Raw genomic sequence first — 18903 nt, 5'->3', positions numbered from 1 at the left:
TTAGACAAACAACCGCCAAATTGGTAACCATGGTGACTTCTGTTTGTTAAACACATTGTCTGAGGAAGGGGATTTTGTCCTCGAAACGTCACAATTTTGCAGTAAATTATATCACTAAAAAGACCAGCGAGTGCAAGTTTGTTTTTTCTTTCTATATGGATTTTTACTAGCACCCTGGCAGTTGTCACTAAGTGAGAGTGCACATCTCTGCTACTGTTATACAATTTTGTTGTTGCACCCACAAGGAATAGACCGCTCCTAAATTAGACTCTGTTTTAATTCACTCACATTGACCACTTGCACCACCTTAAAGACTGTGAGACTTTACAATGGATACTGATGTGGAAAACATACAGACTCTCACCTTTACTGAGGATGATGCAGCCAGAATTTTGTTTAACCCTGAAGATGAGACCACTAGTGGCAATACAGCACAGGCCATTTATCTGACAATATTGAAATTAAAAAAGAAAGAAGCTGATCTACGACTACATGGGGTTTACTTGTCCGAATACTATAGAAGACGCATGATCCCAAGGGGCTTTCGAATTCGTAACCAACCTACAATCGGATGCAATAACCCAGAGTTTTGTAAGCGCTGGTGCGCTATACTCAATAAATGCTCCTTAGACCTTATTCTTCTGGTTACAGAGGAAGTCAGGAACCAACTTGATAGGATCAAAGTGGAGATTCTGGAATGCGAGAGAGATAAAGTACCAATTATGACCGAGGATCCCACAGAACAGTGGCTAGACAAGTTAGCCTCTCAAATTAAAGAGTACAAGGTTACCCTGGTGCAATTCAAAAATAGAACACTGCAAACGGTCAATGAAGATCATAAAGAAAAAATGGTTTATAGGTGGTTGAATGGCAGTGACAATAGAAGACCCATCCCACAGCGCCGTAGGAGACAGAGATTCTACACAAAACAGTCGTTGCAAACAGTCGACAGTAGCTCTGGATCTGATTCAGAAGCTACACAAGGCCAGAGAGAAGGAACTGATGGTCAATCTTCTAGCCACCAGGTTTTTCAAGGGGTCACTACCCGAGCCGGCCAACAAAGACGAGGAAGAGGCCGCACATTCGGAGGGGCGGCTGGAGGGAAAAAGCCACCACTGCCACCCAGGCAATAACCACTGCTAGTCCCGGGGAGGACTTAGTAGTGAATATCAGTGATAGAGTCCTCTCTATGGCAGAGAGAAGTATCTTGAATAGAGGCTTAAGCTTTGTGCCATCAGTTAAAGGCGATGACTTCACTACCTATATTGATTGCCAAAAATTCCAAAGGTCACTTAGACTGAAGGAATTTTTTAAGGATTACTCTACTGATGTAGACCGACAAATGTTTAAAACTAGGAGTTCCTTTGACCCTTCAAGTAATAATGCTAGCATTAAAACCTATATGAGATTGGTTTCGCAGGATTTGGAAAAGTATAGATCCAACAGATTTCATAACAACTTATCCGCACAAGAAAAAGAAGCAATTTTTACACTTTCTAAAGATCCGGAGATTGTTATCCGTACTGCGGACAAGGGTGGAGCAGTGGTGGTACTAAATTACAAGTACTACAGTGAGGAGATTAAGCACCAACTTAGTGACACTGACACCTACAAAGCATTAAGTATGGATCCTACTAAGCAATTTCAAACACTCATAGACCAGGTTGTGCAAGAGGGATTTCACGAAGGATGGATTGATGAGGACACAGTGGGGTTCTTGAAGATCAAGCATCCAGTGTGCCCAATTTTATACACACTCCCCAAGATCCATAAAGACTTGGAAAGGCCTCCTGGTAGGCCTATCGTCTCTGCCCGTGATTCCATCACTTCAAGGCTAGCCATTTTCGTGGACGTTTTTCTACAACCACTGGTGAAGAATATGAGGTCCTATCTTAGGGATTCCACACAACTCATTGAAGAGATAAGAACCATCACGTTCCAAGAGCCGTGTATCCTGGTAACGGCTGATGTTAATAGTCTTTACACTATCATCCCGCATGAGGCAGGGAAGCAACTAGTGTCTGATGCTTTGGATAGATATCCATATGTGGGTCCTCCAAGGGACTTCCTAATCAAACTGCTAGATCTAAGTCTGCGGCTCAACTATTTTAAGTTTGAAGGAAAGTACCACCAACAAATTTCTGGTACGGCCATGGGATCAAATGTGGCCCCCTCACTAGCGAACATCTTTATGGAGCATTACGAAACAGCAGTGATGGGAATCTACCATAAGCCTGAAGTACTATTCTACAAAAGGTACATTGACGACCTGCTTATTGTCTGGAGTGGCACAGTCTCTGAGCTTGAAACATGGTTTTCACAGTTGAACTCTCTTTGTAATCCAGTAAAATTCAAGCTGAAGCATGATATGTCAAATATTGAGTTCCTAGACCTCAATATCTTCAAAACAGACAATGGTCAACTGGGGACTTCACTGTTCAGGAAACCGACCGACAGAAACTCAATTCTGCATGCTACTAGTAACCACCCAGCAGCACTCCTTAAAGCAATCCCGAAAGCCCAACTCTTTCGGACGATTAGGAACAATAGCGACAAGACTAGAAGAGATCAGCAACTTGAAGAAATGCAACAACGTTTCACACAAAGAGGATACAATCCCCGTCTGGTCTATCAGAGTAGAGTGCAAGCTGAGAATGATGACAAAACCCTGACTACATCTAGGAACAAGGATGAGAAGAGAATGACATTCACAACTGTATATAGTCCCTTGACGAGATCTTTGGGAAAGTCACTAAGAGAACATTGGCACATTGTGCAGGGTGATCCATCACTCCCATTCAACAATTGGCAACATCCTAGAGTGGGGTACAAACGTAATAAGAACCTTAAAGATCTTCTGATGCTAACGGATCCGATTCACTGCTATACCCATGAGACATGGTTGTCACAGAAAAAGAAACCAGGGTGTTATAGGTGCTTGGGATGCACGACCTGCCACTCTATGATCCCAGGGGCCACCTTTGGCCACCCACACCGTAACCAGAGATACAAGATCAGACATGTACTAACGTGTACCACTACCCATGTGGTTTATCTATTGAACTGCAGCTGCGGGCGTTTCTATGTGGGTAAAACCACAGATGATGCCAGAACTCGGTTTGCCAACCATAGGTCTTCAATCAGGACAGCTCTGAAAAAGGGTTCGAGTGACCAGCCAGTGGCTAGACACTTTGTGGAAAAAGGCCATGGACTCCAGGATCTCAGATTTACACTAATAGACCATGTCCCCCCACTGAGGCGAGGGGGTGACAGGGATACTCTCCTCCTACAAATTGAGGCCAAGTGGATCTTTCGACTAAATACCCTTCATCCACAGGGATTGAACATTATGTTTGATTGGCACTGTTTTTTATAATTTTTTCTACAGTCTGAAGTGTTTTTCCAGAGACTGTGCTACTAACAACAAAAACAAAAAAATATTTTTTGGGAGAGTCCACGTACCATTTAGCTACACTCACCTAAGTCCCTCACTTTATTGTATTTTACTTTATTTACACCTGTAGTGGTGATGTGGGCTTTGATCTAGGTTTATTTCCCTTCTCTTTTTCGTACTCTGAATGGGGTTGACATTGTGACATGTGGTGTACTGTTGTATGTAACCATCCGTTTCTTTGATTTTCCTTTCTTCTATTTTTATTTCTATTTTTATATGTATTTTTATTTTTATTTTTATTTTTATTTCTATTTTCATCTCTTCTGTTTGGGGGCGATTCTATAGATTTTTGATAGTTTTAACTTCGTTAGCTGCAATCCTGTCTTGTCCTCATCTTTGTGACACCTAGGGCTATAATAGTAATATGCATGGGGTTTATGGCACATTATGGCGAATAAGGTCAATGGTGTAATCACAGCTTCATTTTAATATTTTTTACTCTCTACTTTTTACTCTTTACCTTTTTCTTTCCACTCTTAGGTGGATGATGTGTTTGGCTGATAGAATTAGTGAACAAAAGACGATTGTGGTAATAACGAGTTTCTGATCATTGATACACATATTTATAGTTGATTGTACATCTTTGATCCCCTGTTGTGCTGTACTTTGCTATAGCGTAAGGATAATGTAACCGTACCTCTATCATGTCAATTTCCACCTTTGTTTATATTCTAGGGCTGTAGGGTATATGTGCGACTTGCGGCTTCTGATCACTGTGGCAACGGTAAACAATCACGGTGATTGGCCGATTGCCCCCCACGTGAGAAGCCTACGTAGCTCTGTGTTCCGGGTTCTCTACCCGGCGTTGTGTACCGATGCGGCAGTGAACGGCTCCCGAGTCTGTGGGTTATGTCCCTTCTCTGGTGAGTAAAAACCGGCGACTTGTTATTTTTTAACATCTTCAATGCTCCATTTAGTATCAAAGGATAGTATGAATGAACGAATGATATCTCTCAGCACACTCACTAAGGGATCGGTTTGTTTTCCATGCTCATTTTCATTGCATCACAGTTTTCATAACGTGCACTTGGGCTGTCACTGTTTTGGTTGAGCCAGGATGGCTCATCTGTCTATATATATGTTTATACGATAGCACATATTCTATATGGTAAATACTTGTTGTGTACAATGTGACTCAGTGGTCACCATGGTTACCAATTTGGCGGTTGTTTGTCTAATTGAGGGGAGGGGTTTGAGTTACACAGTGTATAAAGTCACTTCTGTTTGTTAAACACATTGTCTGAGGAAGGGGATTTTGTCCTCGAAACGTCACAATTTTGCAGTAAATTATATCACTAAAAAGACCAGCGAGTGCAAGTTTGTTTTTTCTTTCTATATGGATTTTTACTAGCACCCTGGCAGTTGTCACTAAGTGAGAGTGCACATCTCTGCTACTGTTATATATAGATATAGATATAGATAGATATATATATAGATATATATAGATAGAATAGATGAAACTTGCACTCACTGGATTTTTAGAAAAGGTTCTTTATTTAGCACAAAAAAGTGACGTTTCGGTGATCAATCACCTCTTCATCAGACCAAACAAAGAGTGAACAAACAAAAATATAAAGTGTCTTTTTAACTGAATAACCAATATTTTAGCTCATTTATACATGTGTACAAACAAAAATATATTGTATATTATAAGGGGCTGAACAAGTGCACATAACAATCAAGTGAAAGACTCATATTGATATCCAATACCATTTAAGAGGCAGAGCAGTAAAATAAATTGCAATACAAAAGCATTAAGAGACTGAAATGCAAAAGCATTAAAAGACTTAAAGCAATAGGAGGGACACTGCTGTAAATAAAAATGAACACTTACAAGATGTGAAGAAAACATTATATTTGCCATTGCAATCATCCAAAACACCAAACATAGATCCAGTGGGCGCGGTCAAAAAAGGCATCCAAGAAAAAACGTCACCTGACGCTGCCCAGTCATAGGAAGTGCTGGCAAGCTGGATCAATGTAAGGGAAAATCAGCTATGTGCCAAAATACTAGAGGATCATGAAATATAATCATAATGAAGATGTTACTTACAAAATATGCTCAAAAGCACAACAAAACAAATAATAAACAAAAATTAGTACAATATGTCATAGCAATTCTAAGTGCATGTTAGTTACAAAATCAAGCCAGCAATATGAAATGCAACCAGTATAGTCAGCACATTATGTGCTAGAGCTATATATACTAAAGTACAACGGACAAAGTTGTCAATATAAAAAGAAATATATCAAATGTATGTATAGTGAGTGTAAAACAACACAAATATAATGAAGCATATGGTACAATAGATAAAGGACACAGAAAATGTGTACAGTGTTGTATATCACTAACTATAACATAAGAGCACTTCCAGTTCAAGGTAATATAGTAATAAAGGACAATAAATACTAATAATAAACATGAAACACTAAAAAAAAAAGATAAATACATAGGTAAAACAAACAGAAGGAGCATATGAGCACAGTTAGAAAAAAAAAATATATATAAAAATATATATATATATATATAATAATAAAGGACGAAAAATACTAAATCATAATAAACATGAAACAATAAAAGAGTAAAAATTAAAATTAAAAGTTAAATACATAGGTAAGACAAACAGAAGGAGCATATGAGCACAGTTAGAGAAAAAATAGAAGAAAATGATGTAGATGTCAAAACAAGAGTCCAATGGGCTGGCACTTGAAGAAATTAAGTTTCTTTGGAGCATCAACAGATAATCACCACAGCACACGAAAATAATGGTTCATAAGTGGAGAGACCAGATAGTCATCATGCCTATCTGTAAGACAGGTTCTAAAAGAAATAATATTATAGAAATGAACGCACCATAATTGGTTTTATAACAAGAGAACACAATCAAGGATAATCATTCTGCATTACATGAATATAGGGCTATAATTGAGTAAAGTCATTATGTACAGAAAAACCCCAGGTTTACAGAGGGGTGACAAATGATATTTAGTCATCAGACTATAAATCGGTTATAAATTGGTTAGACCAGTGTGTTCACCACCTCACAGTTCCATGTAAAAGATTGTTATGAACAAAATGATGTTCACCCACAACTTTATTAGTGGTCATGATCATTTGGTGGGTCATCACAATACTCTAAGGGTATAGACATAAGTTATATGTAATAAGGAAGATAGGCCTAAAGGTATAGATATATTGAGCCCAATTGGTACTCATAAACATATCCTAGAACTGGAACAATACCATAACCATAACTATAAGAAACATTGCCAGTCCAATTGGCCGTTTAAGCCATGAGGGTGTAGAGTTCTTAATTTAAAAATCTAATTGGATTCCACCTGTAGTAAGCGGTTGTTTCTGTCACCTCCACGTTTGAGTGGTGGCACATGATCAATCAGAATAAATCTGAGATCGCTAACACCATGTTTCATCTGGATGAAATGTTTGGCCACTGGTTGGTCAGATTCTTGGCTTCTAATGACTTCACGAATTGCATGCCTATGATTTGCCATCCTCGTACGTATCGTATCACTCGTCTTTCCAACATAAAAATGGCCACAAGTGCAGTTCAGCAGATACACCACATGTGTAGTGGTACATGTTAAATAGAACTTGATGTTAAAACTTTGGTTAGTATGGGGATGTCGGAAGTGAGACCCCTGTATCATTGAGCTACAGGTGGTACACCCTGAACACCTATAACAACCTTTTCTTTTGCTCTTAATCCAATTCTTTCGGTAGCAGTGTTCAGGATCAGTTAGCATGAGTTGGTCTTTAAGGGATCTATTCTTCTTGAAGGCGATCATGGGTGGACCAAATTCTTTAAAGGGGAGGGTTGGATCGGTATTAAGAACCGCCCAGTGTTTTTTCAAGTTGACTGCAAAGTCCCTTTTGTCTGGGGAATATTCAGTAGTGAAAATAATTTTCTTAGTGTCATCCATCAGTTCTCTATTTACAAGTTTCAGTTTCTGTGCTTCTAAAACATCCTTTTGCGTTAAATATTCCATTTCTTGGCACAATTTCTTCATCCTTGGGTATGAATATCCCCTCTGAGCAAAGCGAAGGCCCATTGCTTCTAACTGAGCCGATTTGTTTAGAGGGTCAGTATTGTTCTGCACAGTTCTTATCATTTTGGCTCTTGGGATCGAATTCACCAGACTCCTGGGATGAGCACTTGAAGCACAAAGAATAGAATTCCGATCAGTCAGCTTAGTGTACAGCATTGTAGCTAGATGATCCATTTCTTTATAGATCAGTAGATCTAGGAATTCAATTGATGTAGTGTGATGTTTTAATTTGAATTTGACCGGATGCTCTAGATCATTCAATGCCTGAAACCAATTTTCCAAATCTTCAGCAGTGCCATTCCAAATAAAGAAAAGGTCATCTATGTACCGACGATACATGGATATTTGTGATACCTCATCAAATTGTTGACCTCATAATCTTCCATGAAGATATTGGCATAAGATGGGGCCATGTTCGACCCCATCACCATGCCAGATGTTTGTAGATAGTAGTTGGTTTCAAATTTGAAGAAATTCAACTCCAAACAATACCTTAACAACTCCAAAAGGATGTCAACAGGGGGACCCACATATGGAGTCTTCAAAAGTGCCCTCTGTACTGCCATGATGCCCATATCATGGGGAATAATCGTATATAGATTTTTCACATCTGCTGTAACAAGGAGACAGTCAGGATCCAGATAATATGATCCATTCAATATTTCCTCAATAAGTTGAGAGGAGTCCCTTAGAAAGGAAGCCATTCTGGTGACACCAGGTTGTAGATAAAAATCCACATATTTAGCTAGAGGTGATAACAGAGAATTTCTGGCCGACATGATTGGACGTCCTGGTGGTGTCTTAAGTGACGTGTGAATTTTTTGCAATGTGTACAGAATAGGGCATGCAGGGTTGTTAGTAGTCAAAAACTGATAAGCTTGTTCATCAATCGCACCCAGTTGTAATGCGTTCTTTAATAATACATCAATATTTTTTTGGAAGAGTGGAGTTGGGTTCTTGTCTAGTTTTCTGTAGACCAATGTATCAGCCAATTGTTCAAGAATTTCTTTCTTGTAGTCGTCATAGTTCATAATGACGACAGCTCCGCCCTTATCCGCAGGGCAGATGACAATCATGAGGTCATTGGCTAGAACAGAAATGGCTTTTCTTTCTTCATGGCTTAGGTTGTGTCGAAATCTGGGTTTTGCAGATGCAAGTAAATCAGTAGCCTAGGGTAGGTCTTCAGACTAGCATTATTGTTGACTGGATCACACTTACTTTTGGGTCTGAAAGGTGTAGTATTCAATTCATACAGGGATCTTTTGAAGTGGTCTTTAAGGCGTAGGAGGCGTAGATGTTTCTGAATATCTACATATGTTTTAAAGTCGTCGGAAGACTGTGAGGGAACAAAGGATAGTCCTCGATTCAACAGGGTCTTTTCAATAGTAGAGAGGGGTCTGTCACTTAGATTGACAATAATGTCAGTGTCGTCTATCATCTCGGTGGAGAGGTGGTCTGTGGGCTATGCCATCCGCCCCTCCTGGGGTGTGGTCTTCAGCGCCTCTGTGATGTCCAGCGCGAGTCTGGACCCCGTGAAAAACCTGCTGTTGAGTTGAGGGAACAGGGCCCTGTCCCTGTGGTGTCGTCTGGTCTGAGTCAGATCCAGAACTGGTATCAACGGTTTGGAGATTACGTCTAGCATGTTGGCGTTGGCGTCTAGGTCTATTGAAGAATGGTCTTCGCCTTTCTTCAGGTCCTGTGAGCCATCTGTAGGCACGCTTCTCTTTATAGTCATCATTAACAATATCAGGTTTTCTATTCTTGAACTTGATCAGTTCTTGTTTGTATTCATTCAACTGAGTGTTTAGTTTCTCAAACTATTTTTCAGTTGAATCAGCTTCCAATGTCACCTTTTTTGTGTCCTCAAAATGTGTAATTTCATCCTTAATCTTGGTTAACAGGGCTCTTACTTCTTCTGTGACCCTTTTAAGGGCTATTTGTAGTTTATTGTAGGTTAGGGTTTTTTTTATTTGGGGGGGGGGGTTTATTTTCATAGGGCCCTTAGATTAGGTGTAATTAGTTTAAATCTTTGATAATTTCTTTTTTATTTTTTGTAACTTAGTGTATATTTTTTTGTGCAACTTAGTGTTTGTTATTTTTGGTAACTTAGTTGTAAGTTTTTTGTAACTTAGTAATTTTTTAGTGTAGATTTAAATTATTTAAATAGGGTTAGGTGTTTAAATATAGAATATAGTTATTTTAATTTGTAGTTTAATGTAATTTTAGTTTAAAAGTTAGGGTAGATTAATTATTATTTTAATATAGTTTAAGGTCATTTTAGTATAATAGTTATGGTAGATTCATTTTTATTTTAAAATAGTTTAAAGTAATTTTATTATAATAGTTAGTGTAGATTAATTAGTAGGGGGCAGCAGATTAAGGGTTAATAAGTATAATGTAGGTGGCAGCGGTGTCAGGACGGCAGAATAGGGGTTAATAAGTATAATGAATTGGGGTTAATAAGTATAATGAATATGAATTAGAAACCTGATGTCATTTATCCACAAACTCGGCAGCTTTAATTTTTAGACCATATTATCTGCCAGCAGTACATAATGGCATTTATACTAACGTAAGCTAAGATATAATTGGATATACCCATTACTGAACTTACTAATATTTGACTCTTAGAGATCTATAATCTGAATCTTTTGAGGGTATCGTTACTAGTACTTTGCTATTACAATTTGCCTAGATACAAATACTCAGTGCTTCTATTAAAGGGATTGATCAGAACATGATCAAAACTATAGTTCTTTGACCTAGGATTGTATGTAAACTACACATTAAAGTGAGAAATAACATAATCTCAAATAACTAATAAAGTGAATTTAATACGTTGTAAGCACTTGAAAATTGTAAAGCCTTATACACACAGTGATGACATTATAACTATAACTATAATGAATCAGTAACGATAAACATGGGACTAAAAGGCTGCTAAGTGTATTCTAGTAGCTTATGTAACAAGAAGACTTTCTATGTACACATATTTAAGCACTACATACCATTTCCCCAATTTTTGAATAACAGTAATCAATACTCGATACATGATTTAACAATCCTATGATATTAGAAATAACGTACCGGAGACTGGAGTAAAATATAATCATTATCACTTATACAAGATTGAACTTATCATTATAATTGATTATTCAGTCAAACAGTGGTTATATATGTATTTATACATCTATTTCTGTCCCCTAGAAGCACGCCATATGGTTTAGTGCAACGAGAGACCATATCAGTTATTCAGGTGTCAGATCCTGCAATTTATGTATGTATAGCGATTTGCCCTTGTTGTGATCCCAGCAGTATACCTGCAATATTCACTTTATACCTGGTACTGGAATTCAGATAGGAGGTTTCTCCCCCCCCTTTTTGTACTCCAGGCTGTTGATTCCTACATTTAGCTTATAAACCTTTGATATTTAATTACGTATGCAACCCATACTCATTGAACACTGATATAATATTATTTATTCAAGTTAATTATATCACCTTAATATTTATCTAGGCTATCATACCTCAGAGGCCTTTACCTATGATTATAATATATTAAGGTTATTTATCTGTAACTATTTTTCCACTGGTTTTATAGTTCATGTAATCCCTTTTTTATTTACTATAATAAAAGTTATGTTTTAATTTAGGTTATTCCAATCCGCCTTATAGTCAGGACAGTGAGTGCTATATTCACATTCTTTAGTGGAAATCTCTCTTGTATTTCCACAAATTGTATTTAATAAGTATAATGTAGGTGGCGGCGGTGTAGGTGGCGGCAGATTAGGGGTTAATACATATAATGTAGGTGGTGGCAGTGGCAGGACAGCAGAATAGGGGTTAATAACATTATGTAGGTGGCAGCGGTGTAGGGGGCGGCAGATTAGGGGTGTTTAGACTCGGGGTACATGTTAGGGTGTTTGGTGTAAATGTTACTTATAATCTCCCATAGGAATCAATGGGATATCGGGCAGCAGCGAACATGAGCTCTCGCTGCTTTCCGACTCCCATTGATTCCTAGGGCATCCACCGCCTCCAGGACGGCGTATTGAAAAGCAGGTACGCTGGGCCGGAATAGTGGTGAGCGTACCTTGTAGATATTTGTTAACTAGCAAATGTAGTCAGATAGTGCCGAATTTGCATTTGGAACATCTGTAGTGATGTAGGCATCGATCTCTGTCGGACTGAGACCGGCGGATCGTATGTTACGTCACAAAATTCAACTTTTGCTGGTCTGTAGGCTTTGAAAAATAAGGCGAATCAGCCTCTCCACAATTACGCTGCGGAATTCTGGCATATTCGCGGTTGACGGCTTGATAAATAGGCCCCTATGAGTTCGGATTAGCGTGTGAGTTGTTTTTTTTCCCAACTTTTTTTTCTCCATTGACTACTATGGGGGAAGAGGTTATCTTTTGAGCTAGAAGTAACCTGTTTGTGCTCATCGGGTTAGAGCAAACACAAAAAATATTTACTTTCAACGCATAATACCAGGACAACCTGACACGCGCAAAAATATTACTTCCAGCGTAATTAGTGCTTTAGCGAAATCTGGACCTATATTAGGGAGACAGGTCAAAATCTGTGCTAGAGAATGAACCTCCATCACTTTACAATTAATATGAGAAAATTGATACTCGTGGATAAACATTTTAACAGCCCAGGACACAGTCTTCATGAAAGTTTACTTACTTAGGGGCCGATTTATTAAAGTGTTTTGCACACTATCTATCTATCATCTATCTATATATATATATATATATATATATATAGGTATAGATATATATTGTACCAAATACCATTTTATATATATATATATATATATATATATATATATATATATATAAATATATACATTGGAATGTGAAATATTCATATTTTCATGTCGGGTTAGTGCATATGAAAATATGAGTTCTTATTAGCGTGTGAGTTTTTTTTTTTTCCCCAATTTTTTTTTCTCCATTGACTACTATGGGCACCATGTACTAAAGCGCGGGCGGACAGCTTCTTAACTTGCGAAGCTGTCCGCCCGCCTCCGCTACACACGGGCAGCGGATCTATTGATCCGCTTGCCCGTATGTACCATTACACACTCATCGGAGTGTGTAATGCCCGCCCCTTCAATCGCGCGACCAATCACGCGACTGAAGGGGCTGTCAATCACTGAGAGCGAGCGTGCTCTCAGCGATTTTGCTTCGCCACCTAAGAGGTGGCGTAGGCTGTAGGAAGCAGCGGTCTAATGACCGCTGCTTCTTACATTGCGGGAAGCAGGCTCGCATATGCGAACCTGCCCCGCAAAGGCTCCGGAGCAGCTTTCGCTGCTTCGTACATGGAGCCCTATGGGTGAAGAGGCTATCTTTTGCGCTAAAAGTAACCTGTTTGTGCTCATCGGGTTAGCGTGAGCATAATAAATATTTACTTTCAACTCATAATACCAGCGCAAAAATATTACTTCCAGTGCAATTAGCGCTTTAGCGGAATCTGGCCCTATATTTGCGAGACAGGTCAAAATCTGTGCTAGAGAATGAACCTGCATCACTTTACAATTAATATGAGAAAATTGATACTCATGTAGCTAAACATTTAAACAGCCCAGGACACAGTCTTCATGGAAGTTTGGGCCGATTTATTAAAGTCTGGACAGACATGATACGATGTAGCGTATCATGTCCGCCGTACATCAATAAATGCCGACAGCTTACACTGTCGGCATTTATCATTGCACAAGCAGTTTACAAGAATGCCATCCCCTGCATATTCACAGCCAATCGGCTGCTAGCAGGGGGTGTCAATCAGCCCGATCGTATAGGATCGGGTGGATTGATGTCCGTGGCCTCAGAGCAGGTAGACAAGTTATGGAGCAGCAGTCTTTAAACCGCTGCTTCATAACTTCTGTTTCCAGTGTGCCTGAAGGCTGGCACGGAAACAGGGGCATCAAGCTCCATTCGGAGCTTGATAATTCAGTCCCTAAAATCAACTTCAAATCATAGACTGAAAGAAAGATGTAGGAAGTCAAATTGATAAATATGTTTGATGTTCTTAATTCTGCTAAATTTAAGCCAGGGATCAATGGGTTCCTATTTGACATAACAGATAGCTTTCAGTTTAGACTAATATATCCAGACCTCTAGCCTGTCTTAATTGGACCTGACTAAAGCAAACTTTGCACATCCATGTTAATCATTTCAGACACCTAGGCCTTTTCCCATCACAAAAGAACTGTCCCATCCTTATCTTATTTGATATACTGTATATGGTTGAATCAAAGAAACTTCTCACATCCATGTAAAATCATGGCAGTCCCTTATATTATGTTATTCATATATTAGTGTATTTGAGTTTTTTTCTTTCTATAAACTATACATAAATTTGTCTGAGCTTCACTTACAAAGATGCATGATGAAGGAGTAATAGTGCTTTGAAAACTTTTACCCTAAGCCTATAAAGGTATCACTTATACAATTGGGCTAGATTATAAATGGAGTGCGAAATATTGCTTCCGCAAAAGCGACATTGGTGCTCAAATTAGTAATACTAGTGTACACAAATGTGCGCTGGTATTACAAATTAGGTGCAATGTGAACGCGACCTCAAATATAAATATATATGTATACACTGTGTGCAGAATTATTAGGCAAATGAGTATTTTGACCACATCATCCTCTTTATGCATGTTGTCTTACTCCAAGCTGTATAGGCTCGAAAGCCTGCTACCAATTAAGCATATTAGGTGATGTGCATCTCTGTAATGAGAAGGGGTGTGGTCTAATGACATCAACACCCTATATCAGGTGTGCATAATTATTAGGCAACTTCCTTTCCTTTGGCAAAATGGGTCAAAAGAAGGACTTGACAGGCTCAGAAAAGTCAAAAATAGTGAGATATCTTGCAGAGGGATGCAGCACTCTTAAAATTGCAAAGCTTCTGAAGCGTGATCATCGAACAATCAAGCGTTTCATTCAAAATAGTCAACAGGGTCGCAAGAAGCGTGTGAAAAAACCAAGGCGCAAAATAACTGCCCATGAACTGAGAAAAGTCAAGCGTGCAGCTGCCAAGATGCCACTTGCCACCAGTTTGGCCATATTTCAGAGCTGCAACATCACTGGAGTGCCCAAAAGCACAAGGTGTGCAATACTCAGAGACATGGCCAAGGTAAGAAAGGCTGAAAGACGACCACCACTGAACAAGACACACAAGCTGAAACGTCAAGACTGGGCCAAGAAATATCTCAAGACTGATTTTTCTAAGGTTTTATGGACTGATGAAATGAGAGTGAGTCTTGATGGGCCAGATGGATGGGCCCGTGGCTGGATTGGTAAAGGGCAGAGAGCTCCAGTCCGACTCAGACGCCAGCAAGGTGGAGGTGGAGTACTGGTTTGGGCTGGTATCATCAAAGATGAGCTTGTGGGGCCTTTTCGGGTTGAGGATGGAGTCAAGCTCAACTCCCAGTCCTACTGCCAGTTTCTGGAAGACACCTTCTTCAAGCAGTGGTACAGGAAGAAGTCTGCATCCTTCAAGAAAAACATGATTTTCATGCAGGATAATGCTCCATCACACGCGTCCAAGTACTCCACAGCGTGGCTGGCAAGAAAGGGTATAAAAGAAGAAAATCTAATGACATGGCCTCCTTGTTCACCTGATCTGAACCCCATTGAGAACCTGTGGTCCATCATCAAATGTGAGATTTACAAGGAGGGAAAACAGTACACCTCTCTGAACAGTGTCTGGGAGGCTGTGGTTGCTGCTGCACGCAATGTTGATGGTGAACAGATCAAAACACTGACAGAATCCATGGATGGAAGGCTTTTGAGTGTCCTTGCAAACAAAGGTGGCTAAATTGTCACTGATTTGTTTTTGTTTTGTTTTTGAATGTCAGAAATGTATATTTGTGAATGTTGAGATGTTATATTGGTTTCACTGGTAAAAATAAATAATTGAAATGGGTATATATTTGTTTTTTGTTAAGTTGCCTAATAATTATGCACAGTAATAGTCACCTGCACACACAGATATCCCCCTAAAATAGCTATAACTAAAAACAAACTAAAAACTACTTCCAAAACTATTCAGCTTTGATATTAATGAGTTTTTTGGGTTCATTGAGAACATGGTTGTTGTTCAATAATAAAATTAATCCTCAAAAATACAACTTGCCTAATAATTCTGCACTCCCTGTATATGTATATATATACATATATATTTATGTGTTAGTATAATATATACACATATTAACACATAAATATACTGCATATGTATATAAACATGTACATATACATTTACTGGGAACACACAGTCCCATAGACTCCAATGTAAAGACACTTCTCCTTTTTTTTCTAACACCCCACATTCGCCAACTTTAGCCTCCCAAAAACTGCTTAGTGCAGTTTTTTTTTTAAATGCTACATTTTTTCTTCTTTTTTTTTTTTAAAACGAACCTCATGTGTTATTTTGGGTACAATTGGGGGACATTTCAAAAATATTTAATTTAAATTCATAAGTGCTAACTGCTACTGCGAGCTCAAGGTAGCAATAACAAGCTATTTGTACTGTAAATTAGTGCTCCACTTGTAATCTGGCCCACTGTTTGTTATTTTATTTTTCATTTAGTTAACTTGCTAACACTGTACCAAGAAAACAATATTTATTTTTTGCTACAAAGGAAGTAATAAAAGCAGATCATTCTTGGGCTTTTGTGTTCTACTGGTGCCTTCAGCTATGGTTGCTGACTCCATAACTGGTCAAGTAATCTTTTATGGACATAGAATAAGCATCAGATGCAATTAATAGTTTTGAATACCTGCAATACTAATACGACTGCAGAGACACAGGGACTATTTGATTTGTGAATCACCTTCAGTTCTACATCTCCTCTACCAGGTGCAGATAATTTCCCTTCCTAAAACAAAGATAGAGATTTCCTTGTCTTGCTACATGGCTTTTAAATAAATTTGTGGAAAGTAGAACCTAACACTGGACCAGTGGGCAAAGTATCTAACTCCTGGTCTTAAACAACTTGATCTTGTATTGTTTGCAAAATTAGCACTCAGCTTGGATTAGGACGATGATGTTATTAAGGCAACACTAAAAAAGGTGTTACAAAGTCAACCTTTGCAGAATGTTACCACAGAAAGCTAAAGTGTAGTTGTGAGATGCATCAGAACACCATTGTGTCAGAGGGTCCAAGCAATGGATATTAAAATCATTGAAAGTCTGGATGGTCTGAGGATCTAGAATCAGTTTTTACAGTGATACCCAGCAGAAGTAACAGAGTTGGTGCAGGACCAGAAGGCAAACAAAAATGGAATCTGGTGAGCTGAGAGATTTTTATACAGCTGAGTGCCAGTGCATAAGAGCTAAGTTTATCTAATGTGGTAACCAACTAGAAGGGTGCTATGTCATAAATGCCTATCACCAAGTGATATTTTTGTTTTGACTTCTTCAGGGAGAGATGTTTTGTGTGTGTCATGATCCTCCTATTCCACCTTAAATGTGTCAAGCAAATACTATATACCACCTTTACATCTTGTTAACTTCCTACCTGAACCCAATATAAACCTGCTTCCTCCCATGGTCCTTTGCTGGTTTATTGAAGTGTAATAGCTACAGTACCAGTCCTTACCTTTTCTACAGCATAACAGGATTTAAACTGTGTATTTATTTCCTTTTCTATCAGCATACCTCTATTTCAGCCGGAGCTGACATTACATATGTGCAGCAGGACTTCACTCCACACCTCCCCCATCCAGGGTCTGCTTGTGAGTATTCCTAACAACCTGGCGTGACACGCCACTCAGCAAACAGGAAACTCAGGGACCACAGCGTTCACACTGGTCACCAAGCTCATTGGGACCGGATCTCTGTGCTGCACTCATCGCACTCACAGCAGCTGCAGTTTGCTTAAAGGGGAAATCTCATTCAGCGACTTCTGGACAGGTGCTGTATAAACTTTCATAAACACACTGTGCAACTCTCTTCTAAAGTACACTTAAACATACTACAAGTGTAAGATTTGTATAGTGAAGCTGGTTGCATTTAACCGTGAACTCTGTCTACTAACTGCATCCTGAAATACAATTAACCTCTGCATTACTGTTTGTAAACTGAAGCTGCTTGCATTTAACCCTGGTCTCTTTCTACTAACTGCATCCTGATATATAATTAACCTCTGCAGTACTGTTTATCTCTGTATATCCATTGCTACGAATACCTGCCAAAGTCAACTCCCACTAATAGACACTCCAGTTACTGGGAGCTAGCTGTCCGGCAAAATTAACAACAAGTGTTATACAGTTCACTAAAAGCATATAGTGTACTGTCATCCTCAACTCTTGTAACACATCCTCAATTTTACATGATATCTTGGTTGTTACAATTACAAGTGAGTTGATTGTTACATAATAAACCAGCCTTATATAGTAGCCATGGAGCCCACTGACGTCACTCCCCAGCTACACAGCCTAAATCAAAGGCTGGATAACCTAACCCAGGCTTTCAGGTATTTGCAGGTGGAAAATCAAAGCCTTAAAGCCTGCTTAAGGGAAGTGCTATCAAATAGAAATTCTGGAAATGACCATCATGCTGAACCCCAGGTTTCATACCCCGAAAAGTTCTCAGGGGACCGCTCCACTTTTTGTCAATTTCGTAATGCATGCTTATTGCTTTTCGATTTACGCCCTAGGACCTACCCCACTGACAGGGCCAAAGTACTAACCATCCTATCATACCTTAGGGGAGAGCCAAGGGTCTGGGCTGACTCTTTCTATGAGTCACAAGACCCAATACTGAATTCCCTGGACTGCTTCCTTAAAGCCCTCTCCTCTCTTTATGATGATCCCTACCGCCAGATTACAGCTGAGGGCAAACTCAGAGGTTTAAAACAGCTTAAAGCCCCAGTTGAAGAGTATATCACTCGTTTTAGGGTATGGGCCAGAGATTCCCTCTGGAATGAGGTTTCTCTGAAAAACCAGTATCGCCTTGGTTTATCCGAAGACATTAAGGATGAACTCGCCAGAGTAGGTATTCCAGACCGCCTGGAAGAACTGTACATCCTTACCACTACTATTGACCGTAGACTTAGGGAGAGGAGGCAAGAAAAAAGCCCCTCTAACCCCCCTCAGCACAGGATTTTACAGACGCCATCTACTTCACCACCTGAGCAACCTATGGACATTAGTTTTCTACGTGGACCCCTCTCTCCACAAGAGAAATTGAGACGCCGTACATTAAATTTGTGCATGTATTGCGCATCAGCAGACCATGTTGTTAAGGAGTGTCCACTACTATTCAAACAGAAGATAGGTAAGGTACACCCTTTCAACCATTGCCTAAACACAAAAAATATTGCCACTGCCTATCTAACATTACCCTTATCCTTGCAGTGG

This window comes from Bombina bombina, chromosome 5 (assembly GCF_027579735.1).
Source record: "Bombina bombina isolate aBomBom1 chromosome 5, aBomBom1.pri, whole genome shotgun sequence".
In the NCBI taxonomy this organism is placed as follows: domain Eukaryota; kingdom Metazoa; phylum Chordata; class Amphibia; order Anura; family Bombinatoridae; genus Bombina; species Bombina bombina.
Note: the sequence above shows the minus strand (reverse complement) of the source record.